The sequence below is a fragment of the Pan troglodytes genome, chromosome 10 (genome assembly GCF_028858775.2).
Source record: "Pan troglodytes isolate AG18354 chromosome 10, NHGRI_mPanTro3-v2.0_pri, whole genome shotgun sequence".
Taxonomy (NCBI): Eukaryota; Metazoa; Chordata; class Mammalia; order Primates; family Hominidae; genus Pan; species Pan troglodytes.
This window is the reverse complement of record NC_072408.2, coordinates 75750127-75766913: the sequence shown is the minus strand read 5'-3', so window position 1 is coordinate 75766913 and position 16787 is coordinate 75750127. Positions and strand designations below refer to the sequence as shown.

At 40.5% G+C, this 16787-nt stretch overlaps 1 long non-coding RNA gene across 1 annotated transcript in view; it reads right to left on the bottom strand.

The window, feature by feature from the left end:
- Nucleotides 1-5732: 5732 nt before the first annotated feature.
- The window catches only part of LOC104001605 (uncharacterized), a 58753-nt gene continuing 47698 nt past the window's right edge, over nt 5733-16787 (bottom strand). The window contains exons 3-4 of the long non-coding RNA XR_001708107.2: nt 15660-15856; nt 5733-6445 (exon numbers count right to left, since the gene is read on the bottom strand). This is a non-coding gene — a long non-coding RNA (uncharacterized LOC104001605). The remainder of the gene's footprint in view (nt 6446-15659; nt 15857-16787) is intronic.

Genomic DNA, 16787 nt, shown 5'->3' with positions numbered 1-16787 from the left:
ATGGAAGTTGATTCTGAAGAAATAGAGACCAAAAAAGTTCATACTCATTTTATTTGGATGTATAATTTTCATGTGTTGAGTTCACTTTGTAGTCATCATTGATGATAAAATGCTAAAACTATAGTGTATTATTCATAGCACTGTACTGACTAATGAAGCAATGAAACCATTAAAATTTAAGTGGCATTTGCATACCATATGTAAAAAATAAGAGCAAAATCAGAAGAATTCTTTGAAAGAAGGAGTATTGAATTTAAAATCTGACAGAAGCAGATGTTAACTATTTCACATGAAAGAAACTTTGCAGGCTTCTTATAAAGTAGTATTTGGGATTGCTAAGATCAAACATATATACAATTGCCAAGACATGAATGCAAGACTGCATGCATCAAAGATATTGGCTTTAAAATGTTGGGTGATACTGTGCAAGAGAAGTAGCTCAAATGCCATTTTCTGGTGAAACTATAGCTCAACATATTTGGGAATTGGCTAGTGATATGGAAGGTTAACTCACAGGGAAAAAATGAAATTAGCAGAATATTTCTCATTGCAACTAGATGAATGCACAGATATAGTTATGGCCATTCAGTTACTATATGTATGATTTCAATGTGATTGCTATTGGAAGAAATAGTCCTTTTATTTTTTTAGCCTCACAGCCAATAAATACAACTGTGAATTGTATAAAACTATAAAGGATTCCATTGTTCATAAATGTGTCTGGAGTTTAGGATTTTGTGTAGGATTATATTCTGATGGCACAGCTGCCATGACTGAAAAACATTCTGGATTAGTTACCCAGTATAAGGAACTTGTGCCAGAATGTAAATCAACATTCTGCTTCGTTCATCAAGAAAGAAGTCAGCTGAACATAGGCTGGTCTCAATTCATGAGCCTGAAATGCCTTTCATAGGAAGATAATTTAAATTTCATTATAATTTTAGAAGGTAAGTTATTGGAACTGGCTACTGATGAAGGATTGAAGATGAATTTTGCTCCATTTTGTATAAAAATCAAAAATGAATGACCTGAGCTTGCTGAAATTACTCTGAATATCTTATTCCATCCACCCATCAAAATACCCCTGTGAGACCGATTTTGTTACAAAGCATGAAAACAGTTTAGATATATGTTATTACCTATAAGCGGTATTTTATCAACTCAACCAAGATTGAACAGGTAATAGGCAAACTCATTTGTCACATTAAAACTCTTAAATATTGACATGAATGGTGCTGTGTGCTATAGACATCTAATACTTGGGAATTCTATTTTATTCATAAAGTTTTGTTTAGTTATGACACTGGAGCAATCAAAGTTATGAAGAGGGTAGTGATTGCACATGTTAATTATCTGTACACACACAACAACAATGTTGATTTTGTGATTTTTTCTCTTTTATGTTTTTATTATATTTATGGAAATGTTATTTTATGCCTAACAATAAGAAACATGGATTTGTATTTTGTATGTCTTTGTTTTTATTTCACTTTTTTAGCAATTCTTTTTTTCTCTTTTTTTTTTTTTTTTTGAGAAGGAGTCTTGCTCTGTTGCCCAGGGTGGGCTCACTGTAGCTTTGACCCCCCAGACTCAGTCATCCTCTCACCTCAGCCTCCAGAATCGCTGGGACCACAGGTACATACCACCATGCTGCCTAATTTGTTTTAAAAGTTTTTTATAGAGACGAGGTCTTCCTATGTTGCCCAGGCTGGTCTCAAACTCCTGGGCTCAAGCAATCCTCCTGCCTCAGCCTCCCAGAGTTTTGGGATTACAAGTGTGAGTCACCGTGCCTGGCTACTATTCATTTTGTTGCAGTAAAATAGTGTTGATCTGTAACAGATAGGAAGTCAAAAAACAGGGGGAAAGATCTTTCATGACAAATTGAAAAATGCTGCTTTAGAGGGTCAGTCTAGTGCAAGGGGTCTGTGGGGCCAACAGAGCATGCTTACCCAGAGCCCATGGTCAGCATTCCCAAAGAATCCCAGCCCCAGTGGCCCGAGTCTTCCTGGGAGGCCCATGCAAGTTTCTTCCCTAGGAGCACATGCTGGGGGTGAATGGTACCACCAGTGTGCAAAGCCCAGAGCCTAGAGTGTTTGTGGGATGTGTGAGTAGAGCTGGGAAGCACAGGCTGTGTGTGCACAAGGCCTTTCACAGTGTGCAGGGAAAGGAGGGGGCAGTCCAGGGGCAAGAGCCAGCTTGTTCGATGCCGCTGTGTTCCAGCATGAACTCCACAGAGTCCAAGAAGTCTAAATTTAATCCGTATTGTTAAGAAGATATATTTGTCAAGCAGGATAATAGAATGTACTTAACAGTTGATAGTTTCACTTATAACTTTAAAAGTTTCAGACATTTAGAATGCGAGCTCCGTTTTGGTTTTTGTATGAGCCCCATAAATGTTAGGAAAGAACCTGTCCAGGAGTTACATCAAAACTACAGCCATAGGTCAGGGGTGGTGGCTCACACCTGTAATCCCAACACTTTGGAAGGCCAAGGTGGGAGGACTGTTTGAGGCCAGGAGTTTGAGATCAGCCTGGGCAACATAGTGAGACCCCATCTCTACTAAAAATAAAAAAAGTTAGCCAGACCTCATAGCATGTCCCTGTAGCCCCAGCTACTCAGGAGGCTGAAGTGGTAGGATCCCTTGAGCCCGGGAGTTCGAGGTTGCAATGAGCTATGATCACGCCACTGCATTTCAGCCTGGGTTACCAAGGGAGACCTCATTTCAAAGATAAAAATGAAGCAAAGCAAAACAAAACAAAACAAAAATAACTGAAGTCATAGATGGAGCAGTCAGCATGGAGGAGATATTTGAAGCTGAGGGAGAGGCAGTAGAGTGTAAAGAGGGCAAGTTCTACATTCAGACTGCCTGGTTCTAATCCCAGATCAGCCACCTACTAGCTGTAGTACTTAGGGCTACCTTCTGTACCTTGATTTTCTCATTTGTGAAATGGAGATGTTAATAGCACCTCATGGGAATGTTTCAAATGTCCAGTGAGTTCATCCATGTGAAGCACTTAGAACAGGGTGGCATAGAGTAAGCTCTCAATACCAAGCAAGTGGCTAAATAACCTGCAGAAGGAGCACAGAGCAAGAACAGAAGATGCTCAGGGAAGCCTTGGAAAGAAAGCCTAAAGACGCATGGAGGGCAGACAGTGTCCCCAGAACCCAGTGCAGTACCAGGCAGGTGGCAAGTGCTCAGTAACTGTGGATGGATTTGTAAAGGATCCTGGAAAGGAGACCGAGAAGGAGCACTTAACACACCAAATGAAGCAGAAAGGTCAAATGATGGGAGCCCTTAGATTCCTAATCAGGAAATACCTTTAAAAGGACATTTCAATTCACAGAAAGTCAGATGGCAGTAGATTAAAGAATAAGTGGGTAGATACTTCTCTTTTTAGTTTAGCTTAGTAACTCTAGTGGAAGCTACTCTTTTTAAAGAGTTGACCGTGAAGGGAATGAAAGGGATAAAATAGTAGCTGGAGGGGGATGCAAGGTTGAGAGAACTTCCTTTTATGTTAGAGGAAATATGGGCAGACATGCTGCTAAGAGAAAGAAACCAGCGGAGAGGAAGGGATGATTAATGGAGCAAGAATCTAGGAGAAGGATGGGAGAAAATGGAACCAAGAGAAAAAAGCATAGGAGTCAGTCTTATAAAAGAATGCCGTGCCTGAGGTGAAAGGAAGCAGGATGATCGATAAGGATATAGAGAAGTATTGAGGCATAATAAGTTGAAGAAATTCTTTCAGTTCATGCAGGGGAACTTGCATTACTGGAAGAGCAAATACACATAGCTGACTAACAGGGAGCATATTCCTTTACCCATTGTGGTGAGACTCTAAAGAGGCTCACACACTGTAGCCTCTGCCTAGCTTGTGTCCCTATTCCATGGAGCGGTAGTTGGCAAACTACAGCCTACGGGCAAGATTTAGCCTGCTGCCTGTTTGTGCACAGCCCCTGAGCTAGGAGTAGTTTTTGCTTTTTTTTTTTAATTGTGATAAAACATACATAACATAACATTTACCATGTTACCCACTTTTAAGTGTACAATTCAGTGGAATTAAGTAAATTCACAGTATTATGTGACCATCACCACTATCCATTTCCAGAATGTCATCATCCCAGACAGAAACTCTGTATCTATTAAACACCAACTCTCCATTCCCCTCTCGTCCCAGCCCCTGGAAACATCTTTTGTACTTTCTATCTCTATGAATCTGCCTATTCTAGGTACCTCATGTAAGTGGAATGATACGATATTTGTCCTTCTGTGTCTGCCTTGTTTCACTTAGCATAATGCTTTCAAGGTTCATCCATGTTGTAGCATTTATCAGGATTTCATTTCTTTTTATGGCTCAATAATATTCTATTGAGTGTATATACTATACTTTATTAATTCATCTGTTGATGAGGGTTTGGGTTGTTTCCACATTTTGGCTATTGTGAATAATGCTGCTGTGAAAGTTAGGATATAAGTATCTAATTGAGTTCCTGCTTTAAATTCTTTGGGTTACATACTGTATTAGTCCATTCTCACACTGCTGTAAAGAACTACCTGAGACTGGGTAATTTATGAAGCAAAGAGGTTTAATTGGCTCACAGTTTCTCAGGTTGTTCAGGAAGCATGGTTTGGGAGGCCTCAGGAAACTTACAATCATGGTGGAAGGGCAAAGGGGAAGCAAGCACCTTCTCCACATGGCAGAGCAGGAGAGAGAGAGAGAGCCAAGGGGGAAGTACTACACACTGTTAAACAACCAGAGAACACATTGACTATCATGAGAACAGCAAGAGGGAAGTCCGCCCCCATGATTCAATCACTTCCCACCAGGCCTCTCCTCCAACATGTAGGGATTACAATTCAACATGAGATTTGGGTGGAAACACGGAGCCAAACCATATCACGTACCTGGGAGTGGAATTGTCAGATCATACAGTAATTCTTGAGAAACAGCTAAACTGCTTTCCACAGCAGTTGCATCATTTTACCTTCCCACTAGCAAGATCAAGGGATTTGATTTCCCCACATCTTCATAGTACTTGTTATTTTCTGGGTTTTTAAAAATTAGGATGGCTGCTAATGAGTAGTCATGCTAACAGATATGAGGTGAGATCTCGTTGTAGTTTTGATTTGCATTTCCCCATTGGCTAGAGAGGTTGAGCATCTTTTCTTGTGCTTATCGGCCATTTGTATGTTTTCTTTAGATAAATGTTTATTCAAGTCCTTTGCCCATTTTTAAAGCAGGTTGTTTTGTTATTGTCATTGTTGTTGAGTTTTAGGAGTTCTTTATACATTTTGTATATTACTCTCTTATCTGATATGTGATTTGCAAATATTTTTTCCCATTCTGTGGGTTGCCTTTTCACTCTTTTGACAGTATATGTGAGAGTTTGAATTATCATAACAACTCGTATGTGAGTTTATGTGTGTTAGATGTGAGCTACCTAATACTCCTTCAATAAAACTCTTCCTGCCTCAACAGTTAGGGTGGCCTCTGTTGTCTGCAATCAAGAACTCTGATTGATACATTCAGTGAAGACAATTATATTATACTCGGCAATATTTCCTTAAAAGGTAGTGTTTTATGAGAAACCCTTAATTTCAATTGGGACTTTTGCTCCTAACCTTCCAATGTTTGTAAAACTGGTTTAATAGAATTTTTATGTCACAAAGGGGGTACAATGAAGATTATAAAACTAATAGATGAAATCTAGACACAAAAAAGTAAAACTCTGAATAAGAAACCATAACTGAAATAGCACATTTAATTGTAGGAGTTTAACTCCGCATACACTCGATTTTGCTGCAACTGGACAAGAAAGAGATACATTTCTGAGAAAAAAGCAAAGAAAATCAAGTCCCAGTAGTCTAAGTTTTTAGAGCAGAAATCCTAAGAGTATCTCAAAAGAAGCGAGATTGTTGATCATGGAAGTGATTGATTATCATGAGGTTAACACACCTTGGAGGAGATGGAGATAAGCAGGTAGAGAAGGAGGTAAATGCTCCAGGCCCAAGGTAACAATTCAGGATTCTAATCTTAGTTATTTCACTTACATGCTGAGTAAGTTATTCATTCAGAGCTGCTCCTATTAATTCCAGCCAATGATTATACTCTTAAAAAAACAAGGTGCGCAAATTAGAATGCTTGCTTTCTTGTTATTTATGCATGTTCTCTGTCTCTCCCACACAGCCATGTGAGTAATAGTGACCTCATCACAAAAAAGAAAAAAAGAAAAAAAAACTCGCATAAACTCTGCTACAGGAATGCACGTGTTTTTCGGACCCGGACTTTTTTTTTTTTTCCTGTTTGATTTATCTCTCTATTATTGGAGATTTTACTTTTTCTTCCTGGTTTGCACATGCTGGTCTTATCAAGAGAGAAGTACTTCTGTCCCATGTTCACCACTTCCATAGAAACAATTCTTTCCAATCTTTCTAATATGAGAAAAGCTGGAAGACAGAAATGAAAAAAACAATTTAAATTGGAATAAAGATTTTTGTTTTTTTTTAAAAGCGCACATCCACTTCCGCTGACAAGATGATTCCTGAAGAAATCAGAACAGACAAAGAAGCAAGACAGAGAGAATAGGTAAGCTAGTACTAAGTGAAAGGTTGACAGGGAAGTCAGTTCTCTTCGGAGCAAAGCACACCCTGGCAGAGATGAGCGGGCATTTAACTCTCCAAGTCCACACCCAGTGGAGTGCGTCACCCAGGCTCTTACCTTTCGTAGCTGAAGAACGCCCTGTGCAATGACCTGTGTCACAGCCAGCTAATGACATGCAGCATCAGGCATCTGAGAAATAATTAACTGCCTGCCCTTCATTTTCAGCTTACAATTAGACAACTGTGGCTGCAATTGTGTGTGCAGTTTTCCAACAACAAATAATTGTGGCTAAAGGCATGCTTGCATTGTGAAAGGGAGACATAATTGGGACCCCCCTTTAATAAGTTAGTACCTAAAATGTAAGCAAGTATATAATTTGGCTAGTGGAAAGACAACCCTGACTTTTTTTTAATTACATTTTTATATTTTAACAAATGCTTTCCCTAGCCCATTTGCAGACCTCACTGCAGCATTGTTGGCATAGAACAATCATAATTAAACTATAAGTAAGAAATGCCACATCACAGATGAACCAACACTGAATCCTAGCAGACCGTAGGGTACCCTGTATTCATTGCAGAAGAGGCACCAATAAAGGCCCAAAAAGCAAAGGACGCAAATTATTTCATTCTACTTGAAATATTAACAGAGTCAACCGCAGGGCACCCAGCACAGTGCCCAACACGTGGAAGACACACGTGTCTCTAATTGATGCTGTGTTGAGTCCCCTTCCTTGTGCTCCCGCAGCATTTAAAAGGTGGCTTTACTTTAGCCCTTAGTGCTTCCTGTCTTCTTTCCATTTGCTTGTCTGTCTGTCTCCCCCACTGTCCTGTGAGCTATTGGAAGGAAACATCCATGTCTTTTTCATCCTTTATTTTCCTGAGCATATTTCTGTCTCTGGTGTCAGAAAGCCACATTAGCCTCTGTCAAACAAAACAAAACAAAACAAAATGACAGGAAAACAGGGGGAGCTCTTAGTAGGATTCCCTTTCTTTCCTCCATCTCATTGGGCTGCCTCCTTTAGGGAGCTGGCCTCGTTCTCTCTGCTGCAGGTGGGTGTTCTCTATGTGGGTGATAGCATAAGCGGATGGCTCTTCAGTCAGACTGCCTCAGCTTGAATCTGGTTCCACTACTTACTTAGAATAAATTACTTAAGCTCTTTGAGTCTCAGTTTCCTCATCTGTAAAACAGAGACAACAACAATAATAATACCTACCTACCCTATAAGGTGGTTGTAAAGATTAAATGAGATGATAATACACAAGCAGAGCCAGGCATGGTGGCTCATGCCTGTAATCCCAGCACTTTCGGAGGCCGCGGCAGGAGTATCACCTAAGCCCAGGAATTCAAGACCAGCCTGGGCAACATAGTAAGACCTTGTTCTACTAAAAATAATAAAGTTAACCAGTCACAGTGATGCATGCCTGTACCAGCTGCTTGGGAGGTTGAGGCAGGAGGATGGCTTGAGCCCAGGAGTGCGAGGTTGTAGTAAGCCATGATTTCGCCACTGCACTCCAGCCTGGGTGACAGAGCGAGACGCTATCTCAAACATTTTTTAAAAAGGCACAAGCAACTCACAGCGGTACCCAACACATGGAATGTGCTCAATAAATGTATGCTAATATACTATTAGTGTTGCTATTTTTGTGGAAGAGGTAGAGAGATAGGCATGACTATAGACATTTCTAGGTGATATCATCCTAACTTAGAGACCCCAAAGGAAAAAGGGGAACATTTATATCCCAGTATCTATATAAACAATTTCCAGGAGGGACTGATTAGCTATGTGTTATAGAGTTCACCACAAGCCAGGCACTACGGTAGGTGCTTCCTATGCGTCATCTCAGTGAATTTTTACCACAGTTCTATGATGTAAGTACTTTTTTTTTTTTCTCCATGAGACAGAGTTTCTCTCTGTTGCCCCAGCCAGAGTGCAGTGGCAGGATCTTGGCTGACTGCAACCTTTGCCTTCCAGGTTCAAGCAATTCTCCTGTCTTAGCCTCCCGAGTAGCTGGGACTACAGGCGCACGCCACCACGCCCAGCTAATTTTTGTATTTTTAGCAGAGACCAGGCTTCACCATATTGGCCAGGCTGGTCTGGAACTCCTGACCTCAGGTGATCCACCCACCTTGGCCTCCTGAAATGCTGAGATTACAGGCGTGAGCCACTGCACCCATACGTAAGTATCATTTAGATCCTCACTTTACAGGAAAAGCAAGGCTTAGACAAGTTTATTATTGATAAAACCAAGGCTTAGAGAAGTATATTACTGATAATTCAGGGGTTGTAAAACTCTCTTCTGTAAAGAACCAGGTATTAAATATTTTAGGATCTGCAGGCTAGATGGTTTCTGTCACAACTACTTAACCCTGTCACTGTAGAACTGAAAGCAGTCATAGACAATATGCAAACAAATGAACATGGTTGCGTTCCCACCAAACTTATTTTATGGGCACTGAATTTTGAATTTCATATAATTTTCATGTGTCATAAAATATTATTTTTCTTTTTTTTTTCATTCACTTAAGAATATAAAAGCTATTCTTAGCTTAAGAACTCTACAAATAGAGGTGGCAGCTGGATTTTATCCTTGGGCTGTTTGCTGATTCCTGTTTTAGTCACTTTCCAAAGGCCACATAGCTAAAAGTGGAGGATCAGCCAGGAGCAGTGGCGAGGGCCTGTAGTCCCAGCTACTTGGGAGGCTGAGGCAGGAGGATCACTTCAGGCCAGGAGTTCGAGCTGTAGTGCATAATGATCATACCTCTGAACAGCCACTGTATTCTAGCCTGAACAACATAGCAAGACCCCATTTCTGAAAATAAATAAATAAAAATGGTGGCTCCCAGCTTCAGGTCCAAGTACCATGACTCTTGGGGTCTGCACACTTAACCACAACGATGCTAGCAAAGCAAACAATTTTTGATGGAAGGAAAATGCCCCCTCCCTCCATGAAAAAGCCAGTTTTGTATCTATTTGTAAATTCATTTTAATATTCCCAATCCATATATGTGTCTGTTCTTTGGATTTTCCTTTGAACTGGTTGTGCCATCAACCTGATTCCCTCAGTAAATAATGAGTGAAATAATATCTTTAACATGTATTCACCTTATATCTGAAGGAGAATCAGGATTTTACTTTTTCTTAAAATTATCCTCTAGGAAAAGGCACACCTGTAATCCCAGCACTTTGGGAGGCCAAGGCAGGTGGCTCAGTTGAGCTCAGGCATTCAAGACCAGCCTGGGCAAATGGCGAAACCCCATCTCTACTAAAAATACAAAAATTAGCCAGGCGTGGTGGTGCATGCCTGTAATCCCAGCTACTCAGGGACCTGAGGCAGGAGAATCTCTTGAACCCAGAAGCAGAGGCTGAAGTGAGATCTTAACCACTGCGCTCCAGCCAGGCCGACAGTGATGTCTCAAAAATTTTTTTAAAAAGTTTTTTAAATTAAAAAACTAAAATTATCCTCTAGCAGTTTTGGAGGTCTTCCACTGAGATGCTCAGTGGGTTCACGTGACAGAGCCAGGTAAACTCCATCAACAGAAATGGGCAGCTTCATGGGCAGCTTAAGTCCAGGCACATTCATTCTTAATTTTTAGAGGCGAAATCAAAATGACAACAGAACTTTGCTTGCTCCTTGCTTTTGTTGTTGTTGTTGTTGTTGTTGTTGAGACAGGGTCTCGCTCTGTTGCCCCGGCTGGAATGCAGTGTGATCTCAGCTCACTGAAACCTCTGCCTCCCAGGCTAACCTCAGCCTTCTGAGTAGCTGGGATTACAGGCATGTGCCACCATATTGGGCTAATATATATATATTATATATATATTTATATATTTTACATATATTTTTATATATATATATATATCTTTTTTTTTTTTTTTTTTTTTTTGCAGAGACAGGGTTTCGCCATGTTGCCCAAGCTGATCTCTAATTCCTGGGCACAAGTGATTCACCTGCCTCAAACCTCCCAAAGTTACTCCTTGTTTTTCTAATTTTAATTTTCCCTCTGCCAATTTTGTGTTTTGTTTTGTTTTGAGACAGGGTCTTTCTATTTTGCCCAGGCTGGTCTCAAACTCCTGGGCTTGAGTAATCCTCTCCCCTCAGCCTCCTGAGTTGCTGGGATTACAGGTGTGCAACCACCATGCCTGGCTTGTTTTTGTTTTTGATTTGTTTATGGCTGATAAGTTGTTCCTCACTGGTGACAGCAATGACTGGGAATTTGGTTTATGGTTTGACCATTTGGTGATTTCTGTAAATGAATTATTGAATTATAGAGATCTATTCTCTAAATGATTTGTTAGACTTTTGACTCTAGTTTGTATGTCTACTTGACTATTTTCAGCTAAATCAGGTCAGAAATAGAGAGAGAGATTTGTAGATGCTTAGTTGCTGGCTTTGAAGATAAGGGAAGGGGCCACAAGCCAAGAAATGTAGGTAGAAAAGGCAAAGAAATGCATTTTCTCCTAGAGCTTCCAGAGAGAATGCAGCCCCTTGCTTTTGCCCCTTGAGACCCATCTGAGACTTCTGACCTTCGGAACTGTGAATGATAAATTTGTGTTATTTTAAGCCAGTAAGTTTGTAGACATTTGTTACATTAGTATTGCTTTGTCAGCAATAAGACACTAATAAAGAGTCATTAATAACATGTCCTTTCACCAGAATATAATTGGAAAAATCTGTTATTCAACCAACACCTAGAATGCAATTTTTGAGCATAATGTTCATTTAATCAGGTATTACAACAAGCACTTTTAAGGCACTAAGATGGCCTGTATGGAGCCAATAATCACAAAGCCCTTCCAGGAAAACTGTCCCAGTATTTGGCTTAAAGGTCCCAGTCTTACAGGTGAGAAGGAATTTGTCCAAATTTATAGGTACTGCAAGTGAAATCTAGTGGAGAGTTTCTTGGCTTTGGTTTCCTAGCCTCAGGAAATAATAAAGGCTTTTAAAAGTCCAATCACATTCTTCATGAAAACTTTCAGCAAAACAAACTTAGATGTGTTTGTCACGGTCTATATGGTAAATTTACATTCTTGTTATGCCCATGTAAATAATCAGGCCAAATATAAAAACTAGTGATCAAGAATAACCTATTTTTGAGGTTATTTTTACTAAGAAGAGGAGACTATAAGGAAAATTTTAAAACTTTAAAACAAGCAAAAGAGACTACTGGATATTCTTTCACGAAAATGCTAGAGACTTCAGAAATTCATTCTATAAGGATATGCACTTTTTTTTGAGTAGTCTATATTATAACTCTGTAACTTACAGAAAAGTGATAGCATTGCAAAATTTTGTCTACAGACATGCAAATAAATTATATCTGGTGGTAGAGGGACAAAAGCCAGTTTTGTACCTATCTGAAAATTCATTTTAATATCCCTGATCTAGAACTATATCTGCTTTCTGAGTTCTCTCAATTATGATATATTTGCCTGATTCCCTCAGTAAATGATGAGCTAAGCAGAATCTTTAAAATATATTCATTTTCTACCTGAATGACAGTCATAATTTTATCATTTTTGAAAATTATTCTTTGCCAAGACTCAGGTAAATAATATTATTAATATTTTTATATATGTTCATTTAGGAAAGTTCATTATCGTGTGCAGTCCATTTTATGGTCAGACAGCTCTAATTACTAAAAACATACTTCTATTAACTCCAAATTAGCATCTCTATAATTTCACTTATTTGTCCTATTTTTGTCCCAAAATCTAAATAAAATAATCCAAAGGATCTGTCTTTTTCAAATATTTAAAGTCATTTGGGCTCGCAGCCCCATTTCTCCATGTCAGGCTTTCTCACCTTACAGTCCTTGCTTTCTTGACCAGATCACCTAATCCATCTGCTCCTTTCTGGTTGCTGCCCCTCTGGTTATTGAGAAAGTTATTTTTCTCCCAGAATGGAGTGCAAAGTTAGGGAGAAAAATGTCCACACCACCCCCTCTCCAACAACACGTGTGCATGCACACTCTTGCACATTCACATACACTTATCAGTACCATTCTATATTTACTTTCTAAAAAAGATCTGTTTAAGGACACAAGTGTTTTGTTCTTAAAGAGTTTTTATTTTAGCCTCTATAGAGACAATGATAAAAAGGCAAAATCGGCCAGGCACAGTGGCTCACACCTGTAATCCCAGCACTTTGGGAGGCCAAGGCAGGTGGATCACTTGAGGCCAGGAGTTTGAGACCAGCCTAGCCAACATGGTGAAACCCTGTCTCTACTAAAAATACAAAAATATTAGGCGGGCATGGGGGCAGTTGCCTGTAATCCTAGCTACTCAAGAGGCTGAGGCAGGGGAATCACTTGAACCTGGGAGGTGGAGGTTGCAGTGAGCCGAGATTGTGCCACTGCACTCCAGCCTGGGTGATAGAGCAAGACTCTGCCTCAAAAAAAAAAAAAGCAAAATTTGGGCCCTATTAGCAGTTCGAGTCTTATACATGTTCACTCCTACCATTTCATCATTCCTAGCCTCTCATCAAACACACACCTAGATGTCCTAGTTCTTGCCCTGCCAAACTATTAGTCCCACCCAGTGTTTGATGACAGGCTAGGCTGAGCCACTCAGGTCATCACCCAAGGGCATCTGGGGGAGCACTGACATAGGTCCAGTGGAATCTTTGTCTTCCCCTAGATCAGCCTCCAGGTATGAGGCACCCCAGGAGAAGGGGTTACTATTTCTCAGTCTCCCACCCCCAAATGCATTCTGTGGGTTTTAAGCTATCCTAAACAGTAGCCTCCTCAGGCATATGTAGAATTTTCTGTGATTCCTTTTTGGCCTACAGCGATAGTTTTTAAAGTGCTCCAGGAACCAGCAGCATCCACATCACTTGGACATTTCTTAGAAAACAAATTCTCAAGCCTTCCCTCAACCTACTGAGTCAGAAACTCTGGGAGTGGAACTCAGCAATCTGTGCTTTAACAATCCCTCTGGTTAATTTTAATGCACGTTCAAGTTTGAGAGCCACTGGGTTACAGACCTTATTAGAGTACAGTGGGGTCTGATTCTACTCTTCACACAGCCCTGAGCTATGTCTTGGGCACTTGGTCTCAATGATGATCATGTGGCCTCTGGTCAGTCCCTCACCTGCTTCTCCCCCAGCAGATTTTCCCATTTTTTCTATTTATAAGCAGCTTCCTGACTGGACCACGTCCCAGGTTTCTCCTTCTGGTCTGAGGATGATCTCAAAGTTTAAAGAGACAGCAAAGAAGAAGCACACACCCTGAGCGGCAGGGAGTCCTTCGTGGACCAGGTCTACAGCTTTACATACCCTGAATGCCATCCTCTTCCAAGTGTGCCCTCCCTGTCCCTCAACCCCATGAAACAGGGCAGTTCTCCAGAACTGTCCTTTTAGACTCACCCACAAAACAAGAACACCTTCTTTACACATTTCTGTGTTTTCTGGTTTTGTTTTTGTTTTTATTTATTTATTTTTGAGGTAGAGTTTCGCTCTGTTGCCTAGGCTGCAGTGCAGTGGTGCAATCTTGGCTCACTGCAACCTCTGCCTGCAGGGCTCAAGCAATCCTCCCACTTTGGCCTCCATAGTAGCTGGAACTATAGGCAAGCACCACCATGCCCGGCTAAATTTTTGTATTTTTCATAGCGATGGGGTTTCGCTATGTTGCCTGGGCTGGTCTTGAACTCCTGAGCTCAAGCAATCTGCCCGCTTTGGCCTCCCAAAGTGCTGGGATTACAGGCATGAGCCACCGTGCCCGGCCCTGTTTTCTGGTTTTCATACAACGTGCATAGATTATAGTGAGGGCGGGAGAGCTATTTTTATTTGAACACACACACACACACAAATTTACAAGACAATAATCCTAGTTTTGTAAGTGTGTGTGTGTGTATGTGTGTGTGTATAAAAAAGACATTGGCAAGGTGGTCATTGCCAGTGATAGGATTATAGGTGAATTGAATGGTTTCTTTGCCTTTTCATCATTTTCTACTTTTTTACAAAGATAAATTAATAAACAAAAACATATATTATGCATGAGGTATCCACATTTTTAAAATTATTTCATGGTACCTCAATTATCCACCAAATTATAAGGAAATCACGAGTGAGAAGCATTAAAATCAGATTGACTTGTCTGGGGTCTAGAAATACATTAAATAATCCTAAAAATACATATCACAGCTGCAAAAATAAAGGCATAAAAAGGCTGAGGCTCTGGATCCAAAGTGTGGCTGTGCATCTGTAGTTTCCAGTGCATGGAACAGCACCTGACACACAGACGGTGCTCAGTCATGAAGGGAGCTCTCCGACCCATCTCTATTCCTCAGAAGTCTCTAGTACTCCGTGTGTAAATTCGGCTGTCTGTTTAGTTCAATTTGGTGGGCCTCTAGACAAAGAAGCCTCTCTCCCTCTTTCTTCAATCATGCAGTACTTTGCAGACTAGAGGAAGCTCAGAAAGGCCTCATTTTTGAAAGGAGTGACAGAAACAATACACTTTATGCTCAAACAGACCTGGCTCCAAATCTTGGCTTCCCGTTTTCAATTGAGGTCTGCTGTTTATGGACGTCTACACATATCTGCATTCAAAAGTACTATGTGCAGAGGAGAGCCAGACTTTCACTGCCTTTATCAAGCTGTCCACCTGGAAGCCTCTGTTTCTACTTTGTCAAAGGAGGTTGTACTCATTCAACAGGGTCGCCTGGGGCACTAAATGAGACAATGAGCACAAATTGCCTAGATGCCTGGGCTATGATTATTATTAATTGCTGCTGAACTGGATTTAAAGACAAATGACTGTTGTATAATGTTTTCTGAAATCTACTTTAAATCAACAAACATTGTATGAACCCCTATGGGTACAAGGCATTGCACCAGGCAGGGAGTTTTAGGATTAGGAAGATGTATAAATCTGTTTCCAGGCTCTTAAAAATCACTACCCATATCTTTACAAAGGTAATCATGTTTTCCTTGGCAACACCAGTTTGAACATAAAATTAGTCAAAGTTATAATCCTAGAGCTATTCTTCCTACATCCTGTCTTATCCATCCAATTATAGGAACCTCAGCTCTTTTGAAATTCCACCTAAGTTCAATGCATCACCTTTGCTGGCCAAGGCATCTTGTCAGTCACGGCGTGAAGCTCCACTCTTCTGCTGGTAGAAACAGACCTCATGATAGCAAATGGCATCTGCGTGTCCTTCTTCTTGGTCTAGTTGCTGCAAGACCCTCTCACCGCACCATCTGTTCCTCGGCTGGAGCTTGAGCCACACAAGGCCGCAGTTCCCAAACAAATGCCTCCTTGGGGTGAAGAAAACGAGAATGAGTAAGGTACAGTGGCCATTCTCTTCCAACAGCTTCTAGAGCTGCTGATAGAACTGTTTTGGTTTTTACCATCCTGTCTCCCCAGGTCCCTCTCGACAGTCCCTGATGAAGAAAATCTGATAAGCAGTACAGTCCCTGTAAGCAGTATAGTCCCTGTTTTACTCCGGCTTGACTACATCAGCTCTCCTCCCTCAACCTGAGTTCTTTTGCCCTGAGGCCCCCTTGGTCTTTCCTACTGACCCTCTCCTGAAGGAAATTCCCCCACCAGACTTTCAGATATGCCTCCATGTGACAGATTCCTGAGCCCTTAGCCCTGCTACTGCACAGGAAACTAAAATACAGGCAGACCATAATCCATGCTCTATTATAAATTGTATCTCTGATGTTATAGATTGACTGCTTATTTAATTGGAAACTTATGGGATTCACCCACTTTCCTTGTTTCTCTCTTTTTTTAAAACAACTAAACAGTTTGAGAGACACAAAAATTAAATTGTGGTGATTAATTATGGAATTAGTGTTTTTAACATTTATCCCTAAAAGTAACATTGAAACAATCTGATGCAATTTTTAAATTAGTAATTCAATCCTCCAGAATTGATTTAAGGCTTAAAAAACTCTAAACCTTTAACTCAAATCTAAGTCATGCATCACTTAACGATGGGCATACATACTGAGAAATGTGTCATTAGGCAATTTCATCCTTGTGCAAAAATCATAGAGTGGACTCACGCAAGCCTAGATGGTATAGCCTACTTAGCCTATGTTAGTGGAAAAACCGAGCTCTGTAAAATATTTTAAAGAGGTTTATTCTGAGCCAATATGCATGACCATGGTCTGGGGAAATGTGCAAACCCAAGAAGCCTTCACTAAGTGGTCCCAAGGCAGCTAGGTCACAACTCTGTTT